The following is a 13,490-nucleotide window of genomic DNA, read 5'->3' on the forward strand; positions in this document are numbered from 1 at the left end:
GCAGATTGCAGGAGCTATTTATTACTATCAAACCAGCCCGACTTGGAACTGGTGCCACCTTGGCTCTGAGAACCATCCTGCCTATTGTGGATTTTCAGGGGTCAGCCGGCCACTCTCAGCCATATGCCCTCAAACACAAACCACGGCCCTTTTCTCTGGCAAACAAAACTCAACTGCCCCTCTTCTGGATGGCAAATTGCAGGACGCACTTGGTACTACAAAAACAGCACAACTTGGCACTGGTGCCACCTTGGGTCTGGTCACCATCCTGCGTATCGAGCATTTTAAGGAGCCAGCCGGCCACTCCAAGCCATATGCCCCCCAAAAAAAACCACGGCCCTTTTCTCTGGCAAACAAAACTCAGCTGCCCCGCTTCTGGATGGCAGATTGCAGGAGCCACTTTGCACCATCAAACCAGCCCAACTTGGCACTGGTGCCACCTCTGGTCTGGGAACCATCCTGCGTATCGTGGATTATAAGGAGCCAGCTGGCCACTCCCAGCCACAGGCCACCAAAAAAAATCAACGGCACTTTTCCCTGGAAAACAAAACTTGCCAGCCAACTTTTTGATGGCAGATTGCAGGAGCCGCTTGATACTATCAAATCAGCCCAACTTGGCACTGGTGCCACCATGGGTCTGGTAACCATCCTGCCTAACGTAGCATTTCAGGAGCCAGCCGGTCACTCCCAGCCATAGGCCCCCAGACACAAACCTCGGCTAGTTTCCCTAGCAAACAAAAGTAAGCTGCCCCGCTTCTGGATGGCAGATTGCAGGACGCACGTGGTACTATCAAACCAGCCCGACTTGGAACTGGTGCCACCTCTGGTCTGGGAACCATCCTGCGTATCGTGGATTCTAAGGAGCCAGCCGGCCACTCCCAGCCACAGTCCACCAAACACAAACAACGGCACTTTTCCCTGGAAAACAAAACTCGCCTGCCAACTTTTTCATGGCAGATTGCAGGAGCCACTTTGCACCATCAAACTAGCCCGACTTGGCACTGGTGCCACCATGGTCTGGGAACCATCCTGCGTATCGTGGATTCTAATTAGCCAGCCGGCCACTCCCAGCCATAGGCCCCCAAACACAAACAACGGCGCTTTCCCCTGGAAAACAAAACTGGCCTGCCAACTTTTTGATGGCAGATTGCAGGAGCCGCTTGGTACTATCAAATCAGCCCAACGTGGCACTGGTGCCACCATGAGTCTGGTAACCATCCTTCCTATCGTAGCTTTTCAGGAGCCAGCCAGTCACTCCCAGCCATAGGCCCCCAAACAAAAACCTCGGCCCGTTTCCCTGGCAAACAAAAGTAAGCTGCCCCGCTTCTGGATGGCAGATTGCAGGAGCCACTTGGTACTATCAAACAAGCCCGACTTGGAACTGGTGCCACCTCTGGTCTGGGAACCATCCTGCGTATCGTGGATTCTAAGGAGCCAGCCGGCCACTCCCAGCCACAGGCCACCAAAAAAAATCAACGGCACTTTTCCCTGGAAAACAAAACTCGCCTGCCAACATTTTGATGGCAGATTGCAGGAGCCGCTTGATACTATCAAATCAGCCCAACTTGGCACTGGTGCCACCATGGGTCTGGTAACCATCCTGCCTATCGTAGCTTTTCAGGAGCCAGCCGGTCACTCCCAGCCATAGGCCCCCAGACACAAACCTTGGCCCGTTTCCCTGGCAAACAAAAGTAAGCTGCCCCGCTTCTGGATGGCAGATTGCAGGAGCCACTTGGTACTATCAAACAAGCCCGACTTGGAACTGGTGCCACCTCTGGTCTGGGAACCATCCTGCGTATCGTGGATTCTAAGGAGCCAGCCGGCCACTCCCAGCCACAGTCCACCAAACACAAACAACGGCACTTTTCCCTGGAAAACAAAACTCGCCTGCAAACTTTTTCATGGCAGATTGCAGGAGCCACTTTTCACATTCAAACTAGCCCGACTTGGCACTGGTGCCACCTCTGGTCTGGGAACCATCCTGCCTATCGTAGCTTTTCAGGAGCCAGCCGGTCACTCCCAGCCATAGGCCCCCAGACACAAACCTCGGCCCGTTTCCCTGGCAAACAAAATTAAGCTGCCCCGCTTCTGGATGGCAGATTGCAGGAGCTATTTAGTACTATCAAACCAGCCCGACTTGGCACTGGTGCCACCTTGGCTCTGGGAACCATCTTGCCTATTGTGGATTTTCAGGGTTCAGCCGGCCACTCTCAGCCATATGCCCTCAAACACAAACCACGGCCCTTTTCTCTGGCAAACAAAACTCAACTGCCCCTCTTCTGGATGGCAAATTGCAGGACGCACTTGGTACTACAAAAACAGCACAACTTGGCACTGGTGCCACCTTGGGTCTGGTCACCATCCTGCGTATCGAGCATTTTAAGGAGCCAGCCGGCCACTCCCAGCCATATGCCCCCAAAAAAAAACCACGGCCCTTTTCTCTGGCAAACAAAACTCAGCTGCCCCGCTTCTGGATGGCAGATTGCAGGAGCCACTTTGCACCATCAAACCAGCCCGACTTGGCACTGGTGCCACCTCTGGTCTGGGAACCATCCTGCGTATCGTGGATTATAAGGAGCCAGCTGGCCACTCCCAGCCACAGCCCCCAAATACAAAAAACGGCGCTTTTCCCTGGAAAAGAAAACTGGCCTGCCAACTTTTTAATGGCAGATTGCAGGAGCCACTTTGCACCATCAAACTAGCCCGACTTGGCACTGGTGCCACCTCTGGTCTGGGAACCATCCTGCGTATCGTGGATTCTAATTAGCCAGCCGGCCACTCCCAGCCACAGGCCCCCAAACACAAACAACGGCGCTTTCCCCTGGAAAACAAAATTTGCCTGCCAACATTTTGATGGCAGATTGCAGGAGCCACTTTGCACCATCAAACCAGCCCGACTCGGCACTGGTGCCACCTCTTGTCTGGGAACCATCCTGCGTATCGTGGATTCTAAGGAGCCAGCCGGCCACTCCCAGCCACAGGCCCCCAAACACAAACAACGGCGCTTTTCCCTGGAAAACAAAACTCGCCTGCCAACTTTTTGATGGCAGATTGCAGGAGCCACTTGGTACTATCAAACCAGCCCAACTTGGCACTGGTGCCACCATGGGTCTGGTCACCATCCTGCCTATCGTAGCTTTTCAGGAGCCAGCCGGACAGTCCCACCCATAGGCCCCCAGAAAAAACCTCGGCCCGTTTCCCTGGCAAACAAAAGTAAGCTACCCCGCTTCTGGATGGCAGATTGCAGGAGCCACTTTGCACCATCAAACTAGCCCGACTTGGAACTGGTGCCACCTCTGGTCTGGGAACCATCCTGCGTATCGTGGATTCTAAGGAGCCAGCCGGCCACTCCCAGCCACAAGCCCCCAAACACAAACAACGGCGCTTTTCCCTGGAAAACAAAACTCGCCTGCCAACTTTTTGATGGCAGATTGCAGGAGCCGCTTGGTACTATCAAACAAGCCCGACTTGGAACTGGTGCCACCTCTGGTCTGGGAACCATCCTGCGTATCGTGGATTCTAAGGAGCCAGCCGGCCACTCCCAGCCACAGGCCACCAAACAAAATCAACGGCACTTTTCCTTGGAAAACAAAACTCGCCTGCCAACTTTTTGATGGCAGATTGCAGGAGCCACTTTTCACCATCAAACCAGCCCGACATGGCACTGGTGCCACCTTGGGTTTGGTCACCATCCTGCGTATCGTGGATTCTAATTAGCCAGCCGGTCACTCCCAGCCATAGGCCCCCAAACACAAACAACGGCGCTTTTCCCTGGAAAACAAAACTCGCCTGCCAAATTTTTGATGGCAGATTGCAGGAGCCGCTTGGTACTATCAAATCAGCCCAACTTGGCACTGGTGCCACCATGAGTCTGGTAACCATCCTGCCTATCGTAGCTTTTCAGGAGCCAGCCAGTCACTCCCAGCCATAGGCCCCCAGACACAAACCTCGGCCCGTTTCCCTGGCAAACAAAAGTAAGCCGCCCCGCTTCTGGATAGCAGATTGCAGGAGCCACTTGGTACTATCAAACAAGCCCGGCTTGGAACTGGTGCCACCTCTGGTCTGGGAACCATCCTGCGTATCGTGGATTCTAAGGAGCCAGCCGGCCACTCCCAGCCACAGGCCGCCAAACAAAATCAACGGCACTTTTCCCTGGAAAACAAAACTCGCCTGCCAACTTTTTGATGGCAGATTGCAGGAGCCACTTTTCACCATCAAACTAGCCCGACTTGGCACTGGTGCCACCTCTGGTCTGGGAACCATCCTGCCTATCGTAGATTTTCAGGAGCCAGCCGGTCACTCCCAACCATAGGCCCCCAGACACAAACCTCGGCCCGTTTCCCTGGCAAACAAAATTAAGCTGCCCCGCTTCTGGATGGCAGATTGCAGGAGCTATTTATTACTATCAAACCAGCCCGACTTGGAACTGGTGCCACCTTGGCTCTGGGAACCATCCTGCCTATTGTGGATTTTCAGGGGTCAGCCGGCCACTCTCAGCCATATGCCCTCAAACACAAACCACGGCCCTTTTCTCTGGCAAACAAAACTCAACTGCCCCTCTTCTGGATGGCAAATTGCAGGACGCACTTGGTACTAGAAAAACAGCACAACTTGGCACTGGTGCCACCTTGGGTCTGGTCACCATCCTGCGTATCGAGCATTTTAAGGAGCCAGCCGGCCACTCCAAGCCATATGCCCCCCAAAAAAAACCACGGCCCTTTTCTCTGGCAAACAAAACTCAGCTGCCCCGCTTCTGGATGGCAGATTGCAGGAGCCACTTTGCACCATCAAACCAGCCCGACTTGGCACTGGTGCCACCTCTGGTCTGGGAACCATCCTGCGTATCGTGGATTATAAGGAGCCAGCTGGCCACTCCCAGCCACAGGCCACCAAAAAAAATCAACGGCACTTTTCCCTGGAAAACAAAACTTGCCAGCCAACTTTTTGATGGCAGATTGCAGGAGCCGCTTGATACTATCAAATCAGCCCAACTTGGCACTGGTGCCACCATGGGTCTGGTAACCATCCTGCCTATCGTAGCATTTCAGGAGCCAGCCGGTCACTCCCAGCCATAGGCCCCCAGACACAAACCTCGGCTAGTTTCCCTAGCAAACAAAAGTAAGCTGCCCCGCTTCTGGATGGCAGATTGCAGGACGCACGTGGTACTATCAAACCAGCCCGACTTGGAACTGGTGCCACCTCTGGTCTGGGAACCATCCTGCGTATCGTGGATTCTAAGGAGCCAGCCGGCCACTCCCAGCCACAGTCCACCAAACACAAACAACGGCACTTTTCCCTGGAAAACAAAACTCGCCTGCCAACTTTTTCATGGCAGATTGCAGGAGCCACTTTGCACCATCAAACTAGCCCGACTTGGCACTGGTGCCACCATGGTCTGGGAACCATCCTGCGTATCGTGGATTCTAATTAGCCAGCCGGCCACTCCCAGCCATAGGCCCCCAAACACAAACAACGGCGCTTTCCCCTGGAATACAAAACTGGCCTGCCAACTTTTTGATGGCAGATTGCAGGAGCCGCTTGGTACTATCAAACAAGCCCGACTTGGAACTGGTGCCACCTCTGGTCTGGGAACCATCCTGCGTATCGTGGATTCTAAGGAGCCAGCCGGCCACTCCCAGCCACAGGCCACCAAAAAAAATCAACGGCACTTTTCCCTGGAAAACAAAACTCGCCTGCCAACTTTTTGATGGCAGATTGCAGGAGCCGCTTGATACTATCAAATCAGCCCAACTTGGCACTGGTGCCACCATGGGTCTGGTAACCATCCTGCCTATCGTAGCTTTTCAGGAGCCAGCCGGTCACTCCCAGCCATAGGCCCCCAGACACAAACCTTGGCCCGTTTCCCTGGCAAACAAAAGTAAGCTGCCCCGCTTCTGGATGGCAGATTGCAGGAGCCACTTGGTACTATCAAACAAGCCCGACTTGGAACTGGTGCCACCTCTGGTCTGGGAACCATCCTGCGTATCGTGGATTCTAAGGAGCCAGCCGGCCACTCCCAGCCACAGTCCACCAAACACAAACAACGGCACTTTTCCCTGGAAAACAAAACTCGCCTGCAAACTTTTTCATGGCAGATTGCAGGAGCCACTTTTCACATTCAAACTAGCCCGACTTGGCACTGGTGCCACCTCTGGTCTGGGAACCATCCTGCCTATCGTAGCTTTTCAGGAGCCAGCCGGTCACTCCCAGCCATAGGCCCCCAGACACAAACCTCGGCCCGTTTCCCTTGCAAACAAAATTAAGCTGCCCCGCTTCTGGATGGCAGATTGCAGGAGCTATTTAGTACTATCAAACCAGCCCGACTTGGCACTGGTGCCACCTTGGCTCTGGGAACCATCTTGCCTATTGTGGATTTTCAGGGTTCAGCCGGCCACTCTCAGCCATATGCCCTCAAACACAAACCACGGCCCTTTTCTCTGGCAAACAAAACTCAACTGCCCCTCTTCTGGATGGCAAATTGCAGGACGCACTTGGTACTACAAAAACAGCACAACTTGGCACTGGTGCCACCTTGGGTCTGGTCACCATCCTGCGTATCGAGCATTTTAAGGAGCCAGCCGGCCACTCCCAGCCATATGCCCCCAAAAAAAAACCACGGCCCTTTTCTCTGGCAAACAAAACTCAGCTGCCCCGCTTCTGGATGGCAGATTGCAGGAGCCACTTTGCACCATCAAACCAGCCCGACTTGGCACTGGTGCCACCTCTGGTCTGGGAACCATCCTGCGTATCGTGGATTATAAGGAGCCAGCTGGCCACTCCCAGCCACAGCCCCCAAATACAAAAAACGGCGCTTTTCCCTGGAAAAGAAAACTGGCCTGCCAACTTTTTAATGGCAGATTGCAGGAGCCACTTTGCACCATCAAACTAGCCCGACTTGGCACTGGTGCCACCTCTGGTCTGGGAACCATCCTGCGTATCGTGGATTCTAATTAGCCAGCCGGCCACTCCCAGCCACAGGCCCCCAAACACAAACAACGGTGCTTTCCCCTGGAAAACAAAATTTGCCTGCCAACATTTTGATGGCAGATTGCAGGAGCCACTTTGCACCATCAAACCAGCCCGACTCGGCACTGGTGCCACCTCTTGTCTGGGAACCATCCTGCGTATCGTGGATTCTAAGGAGCCAGCCGGCCACTCCCAGCCACAGGCCCCCAAACACAAACAACGGCGCTTTTCCCTGGAAAACAAAACTCGCCTGCCAACTTTTTGATGGCAGATTGCAGGAGCCACTTGGTACTATCAAACCAGCCCAACTTGGCACTGGTGCCACCATGGGTCTGGTCACCATCCTGCCTATCGTAGCTTTTCAGGAGCCAGCCGGACAGTCCCACCCATAGGCCCCCAGAAAAAACCTCGGCCCGTTTCCCTGGCAAACAAAAGTAAGCTACCCCGCTTCTGGATGGCAGATTGCAGGAGCCACTTTGCACCATCAAACTAGCCCGACTTGGAACTGGTGCCACCTCTGGTCTGGGAACCATCCTGCGTATCGTGGATTCTAAGGAGCCAGCCGGCCACTCCCAGCCACAAGCCCCCAAACACAAACAACGGCGCTTTTCCCTGGAAAACAAAACTCGCCTGCCAACTTTTTGATGGCAGATTGCAGGAGCCGCTTGGTACTATCAAACAAGCCCGACTTGGAACTGGTGCCACCTCTGGTCTGGGAACCATCCTGCGTATCGTGGATTCTAAGGAGCCAGCCGGCCACTCCCAGCCACAGGCCACCAAACAAAATCAACGGCACTTTTCCTTGGAAAACAAAACTCGCCTGCCAACTTTTTGATGGCAGATTGCAGGAGCCACTTTTCACCATCAAACCAGCCCGACATGGCACTGGTGCCACCTTGGGTTTGGTCACCATCCTGCGTATCGTGGATTCTAATTAGCCAGCCGGTCACTCCCAGCCATAGGCCCCCAAACACAAACAACGGCGCTTTTCCCTGGAAAACAAAACTCGCCTGCCAAATTTTTGATGGCAGATTGCAGGAGCCGCTTGGTACTATCAAATCAGCCCAACTTGGCACTGGTGCCACCATGAGTCTGGTAACCATCCTGCCTATCGTAGCTTTTCAGGAGCCAGCCAGTCACTCCCAGCCATAGGCCCCCAGACACAAACCTCGGCCCGTTTCCCTGGCAAACAAAAGTAAGCCGCCCCGCTTCTGGATAGCAGATTGCAGGAGCCACTTGGTACTATCAAACAAGCCCGGCTTGGAACTGGTGCCACCTCTGGTCTGGGAACCATCCTGCGTATCGTGGATTCTAAGGAGCCAGCCGGCCACTCCCAGCCACAGGCCGCCAAACAAAATCAACGGCACTTTTCCCTGGAAAACAAAACTCGCCTGCCAACTTTTTGATGGCAGATTGCAGGAGCCACTTTTCACCATCAAACTAGCCCGACTTGGCACTGGTGCCACCTCTGGTCTGGGAACCATCCTGCCTATCGTAGATTTTCAGGAGCCAGCCGGTCACTCCCAACCATAGGCGCCCAGACACAAACCTCGGCCCGTTTCCCTGGCAAACAAAATTAAGCTGCCCCGCTTCTGGATGGCAGATTGCAGGAGCTATTTATTACTATCAAACCAGCCCGACTTGGAACTGGTGCCACCTTGGCTCTGGGAACCATCCTGCCTATTGTGGATTTTCAGGGGTCAGCCGGCCACTCTCAGCCATATGCCCTCAAACACAAACCACGGCCCTTTTCTCTGGCAAACAAAACTCAACTGCCCCTCTTCTGGATGGCAAATTGCAGGACGCACTTGGTACTAGAAAAACAGCACAACTTGGCACTGGTGCCACCTTGGGTCTGGTCACCATCCTGCGTATCGAGCATTTTAAGGAGCCAGCCGGCCACTCCAAGCCATATGCCCCCCAAAAAAAACCACGGCCCTTTTCTCTGGCAAACAAAACTCAGCTGCCCCGCTTCTGGATGGCAGATTGCAGGAGCCACTTTGCACCATCAAACCAGCCCGACTTGGCACTGGTGCCACCTCTGGTCTGGGAACCATCCTGCGTATCGTGGATTATAAGGAGCCAGCTGGCCACTCCCAGCCACAGGCCACCAAAAAAAATCAACGGCACTTTTCCCTGGAAAACAAAACTTGCCAGCCAACTTTTTGATGGCAGATTGCAGGAGCCGCTTGATACTATCAAATCAGCCCAACTTGGCACTGGTGCCACCATGGGTCTGGTAACCATCCTGCCTATCGTAGCATTTCAGGAGCCAGCCGGTCACTCCCAGCCATAGGCCCCCAGACACAAACCTCGGCTAGTTTCCCTAGCAAACAAAAGTAAGCTGCCCCGCTTCTGGATGGCAGATTGCAGGACGCACGTGGTACTATCAAACCAGCCCGACTTGGAACTGGTGCCACCTCTGGTCTGGGAACCATCCTGCGTATCGTGGATTCTAAGGAGCCAGCCGGCCACTCCCAGCCACAGTCCACCAAACACAAACAACGGCACTTTTCCCTGGAAAACAAAACTCGCCTGCCAACTTTTTCATGGCAGATTGCAGGAGCCACTTTGCACCATCAAACTAGCCCGACTTGGCACTGGTGCCACCATGGTCTGGGAACCATCCTGCGTATCGTGGATTCTAATTAGCCAGCCGGCCACTCCCAGCCATAGGCCCCCAAACACAAACAACGGCGCTTTCCCCTGGAATACAAAACTGGCCTGCCAACTTTTTGATGGCAGATTGCAGGAGCCGCTTGGTACTATCAAATCAGCCCAACGTGGCACTGGTGCCACCATGAGTCTGGTAACCATCCTGCCTATCGTAGCTTTTCAGGAGCCAGCCAGTCACTCCCAGCCATAGGCCCCCAAACAAAAACCTCGGCCCGTTTCCCTGGCAAACAAAAGTAAGCTGCCCCGCTTCTGGATGGCAGATTGCAGGAGCCACTTGGTACTATCAAACAAGCCCGACTTGGAACTGGTGCCACCTCTGGTCTGGGAACCATCCTGCGTATCGTGGATTCTAAGGAGCCAGCCGGCCACTCCCAGCCACAGGCCACCAAAAAAAATCAACGGCACTTTTCCCTGGAAAACAAAACTCGCCTGCCAACTTTTTGATGGCAGATTGCAGGAGCCGCTTGATACTATCAAATCAGCCCAACTTGGCACTGGTGCCACCATGGGTCTGGTAACCATCCTGCCTATCGTAGCTTTTCAGGAGCCAGCCGGTCACTCCCAGCCATAGGCCCCCAGACACAAACCTTGGCCCGTTTCCCTGGCAAACAAAAGTAAGCTGCCCCGCTTCTGGATGGCAGATTGCAGGAGCCACTTGGTACTATCAAACAAGCCCGACTTGGAACTGGTGCCACCTCTGGTCTGGGAACCATCCTGCGTATCGTGGATTCTAAGGAGCCAGCCGGCCACTCCCAGCCACAGTCCACCAAACACAAACAACGGCACTTTTCCCTGGAAAACAAAACTCGCCTGCAAACTTTTTGATGGCAGATTGCAGGAGCCACTTTTCACCATCAAACTAGCCCGACTTGGCACTGGTGCCACCTCTGGTCTGGGAACCATCCTGCCTATCGTAGCTTTTCAGGAGCCAGCCGGTCACTCCCAGCCATAGGCCCCCAGACACAAACCTCGGCCCGTTTCCCTGGCAAACAAAATTAAGCTGCCCCGCTTCTGGATGGCAGATTGCAGGAGCTATTTAGTACTATCAAACCAGCCCGACTTGGCACTGGTGCCACCTTGGCTCTGGGAACCATCTTGCCTATTGTGGATTTTCAGGGTTCAGCCGGCCACTCTCAGCCATATGCCCTCAAACACAAACCACGGCCCTTTTCTCTGGCAAACAAAACTCAACTGCCCCTCTTCTGGATGGCAAATTGCAGGACGCACTTGGTACTACAAAAACAGCACAACTTGGCACTGGTGCCACCTTGGGTCTGGTCACCATCCTGCGTATCGAGCATTTTAAGGAGCCAGCCGGCCACTCCCAGCCATATGCCCCCAAAAAAAACCCACGGCCCTTTTCTCTGGCAAACAAAACTCAGCTGCCCCGCTTCTGGATGGCAGATTGCAGGAGCCACTTTGCACCATCAAACCAGCCCGACTTGGCACTGGTGCCACCTCTGGTCTGGGAACCATCCTGCGTATCGTGGATTATAAGGAGCCAGCTGGCCACTCCCAGCCACAGCCCCCAAATACAAAAAACGGCGCTTTTCCCTGGAAAAGAAAACTGGCCTGCCAACTTTTTAATGGCAGATTGCAGGAGCCACTTTGCACCATCAAACTAGCCCGACTTGGCACTGGTGCCACCTCTGGTCTGGGAACCATCCTGCGTATCGTGGATTCTAATTAGCCAGCCGGCCACTCCCAGCCACAGGCCCCCAAACACAAACAACGGCGCTTTCCCCTGGAAAACAAAATTTGCCTGCCAACATTTTGATGGCAGATTGCAGGAGCCACTTTGCACCATCAAACCAGCCCGACTCGGCACTGGTGCCACCTCTTGTCTGGGAACCATCCTGCGTATCGTGGATTCTAAGGAGCCAGCCGGCCACTCCCAGCCACAGGCCCCCAAACACAAACAACGGCGCTTTTCCCTGGAAAACAAAACTCGCCTGCCAACTTTTTGATGGCAGATTGCAGGAGCCACTTGGTACTATCAAACCAGCCCAACTTGGCACTGGTGCCACCATGGGTCTGGTCACCATCCTGCCTATCGTAGCTTTTCAGGAGCCAGCCGGACAGTCCCACCCATAGGCCCCCAGAAAAAACCTCGGCCCGTTTCCCTGGCAAACAAAAGTAAGCTACCCCGCTTCTGGATGGCAGATTGCAGGAGCCACTTTGCACCATCAAACTAGCCCGACTTGGAACTGGTGCCACCTCTGGTCTGGGAACCATCCTGCGTATCGTGGATTCTAAGGAGCCAGCCGGCCACTCCCAGCCACAAGCCCCCAAACACAAACAACGGCGCTTTTCCCTGGAAAACAAAACTCGCCTGCCAACTTTTTGATGGCAGATTGCAGGAGCCGCTTGGTACTATCAAATCAGCCCAACTTGGCACTGGTGCCACCATGAGTCTGGTAACCATCCTGCCTATCGTAGCTTTTCAGGAGCCAGCCGGTCACTCCCAGCCATAGGCCCCCAGACAAAAACCTCGGCCCGTTTCCCTGGCAAACAAAAGTAAGCTGCCCCGTTTCTGGATGGCAGATTGCAGGAGCCACTTGGTACTATCAAACCAGCCCGACTTGGAACTGGTGCCACCTCTGGTCTGGGAACCATGCTGCGTATCGTGGATTCTAAGGAGCCAGCCGGCCACTCCCAGCCACAGTCCACCAAACACAAACAACGGCACTTTTCCCTGGAAAACAAAACTCGCCTGCCAACTTTTTCATGGCAGATTGCAGGAGCCACTTTTCACCATCAAACTAGCCCGACTTGGCACTGGTGCCACCATGGTCTGGGAACCATCCTGCGTATCGTGGATTCTAATTAGCCAGCCGGCCACTCCCAGCCATAGGCCCCCAAACACAAACAACGGCGCTTTCCCCTGGAAAACAAAACTCGCCTGCCAACATTTTGATGGCAGATTGCAGGAGCCGCTTGATACTATCAAATCAGCCCAACGTGGCACTGGTGCCACCATGAGTCTGGTAACCATCCAGCCTATCGTAGCTTTTCAGGAGCCAGCCAGTCACTCCCAGCCATAGGCCCCCAGACAAAATCCTCGGCCCGTTTCCCTTGCAAACAAAAGTAAGCTGCCCCGTTTTTGGATGGCAGATTGCAGGAGCCACTTAGTACTATCAAACAAGCCCAACTTGGAACTGGTGCCACCTCTGGTCTGGGAACCATCCTGCGTATCGTGGATTCTAAGGAGCCAGCCGGCCACTCCCAGCCACAGGCCACCAAAAAAAATCAACGGCACTTTTCCCTGGAAAACAAAACTCGCCTGCCAACTTTTTGATGGCAGATTGCAGGAGCCGCTTGATACTATCAAATCAGCCCAACTTGGCACTGGTGCCACCATGGGTCTGGTCACCATCCTGCCTATCGTAGCATTTCAGGAGCCAGCCGGTCACTCCCAGCCATAGGCCCCCAGACACAAACCTTGGCCCGTTTCCCTGGCAAACAAAAGTAAGCTGCCCCGCTTCTGGATGGCAGATTGCAGGAGCCACTTTGCACCATCAAACCAGCCCAACTTGGCACTGGTGCCACCTCTGGTCTGGGAACCATCCTGCGTATCGTGGATTCTAAGGAGCCAGCCGGCCACTCCCAGCCACATTCCACCAAACACAAACAACGGCACTTTTCCCTGGAAAACAAAACTCGCCTGCAAACTTTTTCATGGCAGATTGCAGGAGCCACTTTTCACCATCAAACTAGCCCGACTTGGCACTGGTGCCACCTCTGGTCTGGGAACCATCCTGCCTATCGTAGCTTTTCAGGAGCCAGCCGGTCACTCCCAGCCATAGGCCCCCAGACACAAACCTCGGCCCGTTTCCCTGGCAAACAAA

The sequence above is a fragment of the Melospiza melodia genome, chromosome 15 (genome assembly GCF_035770615.1).
Source record: "Melospiza melodia melodia isolate bMelMel2 chromosome 15, bMelMel2.pri, whole genome shotgun sequence".
Classification (NCBI taxonomy): Eukaryota; Metazoa; Chordata; class Aves; order Passeriformes; family Passerellidae; genus Melospiza; species Melospiza melodia.